We start from the raw sequence: 1,661 nt of genomic DNA, 5'->3' as shown, positions 1-1,661 counted from the left end.
ATTACATTACCTTCCCGCGTCACGTTTTCCCCTCTTATATATACCAGACTATCCTATCTAGTAAATACTAGAGCATTCATGAAAGAACAAGATAGTTCTAGAAACTAGAGGGCGCCACAGTAGTCATGTGACTCGCTGACGCAACAATACATTCATTACTAATGTTGTCATTTATTGACAATAAATAAAGGTCAATAAAACAGTTTAGCAAGCTGTGCAAAGATATTTAGGGAATATATTATAAAATAAAGCTATTTATTCATTAAGTTTTAAAAAATAATACTCACTTTTTGCTGAAGTTTTATAAACTTTTGTAATTTAAGGCTTTCTTATCTACAAAGCACTTTTAATAGTTAAAATGAATGGATGAATAATTATTAAAAGGTCAAATAAATATATAGTTTGACCCACTCTTGCTGTAAATTACAATTTGTTAATAGATTTTTCTAAGGCCGATTCCCATTAAATTTATAACCAATAGATAGCTTAGATTTCAATTGATTGACTGGAATATGCTTTATACCACGTGATGTTACAGATAATTGACAATTTAGTTGAAGAGAAAAAAAAATTCCCGAAAGAACATAGTGGGAGCTAAAGTTGAATTTCTAACTTCTCAAGTCACGTGATTAGAGTGAGAAAATTTCTCACAGAAAGATCAGCTGTTCACATTAAATTTTTCTATGTTATTCCCTGCATTATTTACTTTAAAAATTATTTTGTGGACTAGTAGTATTTATGTAAAGTAGTAGGGCTATCATAGAAGAAGGACAGGCGACGGCAAAAAAGTACGACTACACAGGTGAGTGATATATTTCTTGATTTTCTTACCTAATCTTTATCTATTATTATAAAAAGTAACTAAAATGTAAAACTTAGAAACTTTTAGGCTAGCTAAGGTTAAATTAATTAATATAAATAAATATACTCGCTAGGACTAACAGCTCACGAGTAGTATGAGCTTTATGTAACTTGGTCAGTGTAATATTTGTTTCATGTTACCGTATATTTTGACACTTCTTATGGCGGGAATTTTAAAAATCACAGTCCAAAAGGCAATAAAATAATAACATTTAATTATATTCATTTGTAAAAAGGTTAAGAAGTTTTAAACTATTAAATGTAAAAAAATGTTGTTTTCTGCTACAATTTAAAGTAATTCTAGAAAGAAAAAATGGTAATTTTGATTTATTTTGTATTTTTTAATTGATCTTGTCTGTATTGAGTAAGAGTAGAACAAATAACATACTGTTACGTCTCCGTTTGTTAATTAACTTTCCGTAACTTCGTTCCGACGAAACTTTAGCGACACAAGTTCTTACTTAATAAAACTGGTTTATTCTTTCCGAATATAACTTTACGATACACTTAATTTCAACAATCACGCTAAAACAAACGCTGTAACAACGAACGTTAACTTCAACAATACATCTCTCTCTGACTGCAGTTCAATTACTCATTACCTACACACACATTATTCTCCCGTCACGTTGTCACCCTCTTTTATATACCAGACTACCCTATATCTAGTAAATGCTAGAGCATTCGCCAAGGTACAGGATAGTTCTAGAAACGTGGCGTCACACTAGTCATGTGACTTTGCTGACGCAACACTGCCCCTTCCTTAGTATTGTTCGTCCCGAACAATAACCACATACAAT

The sequence above is a fragment of the Limulus polyphemus genome, unplaced genomic scaffold (assembly GCF_000517525.1).
Source record: "Limulus polyphemus unplaced genomic scaffold, Limulus_polyphemus-2.1.2 Scaffold144, whole genome shotgun sequence".
NCBI lineage: Eukaryota > Metazoa > Arthropoda > Merostomata > Xiphosura > Limulidae > Limulus > Limulus polyphemus.
Note: the sequence above shows the minus strand (reverse complement) of the source record.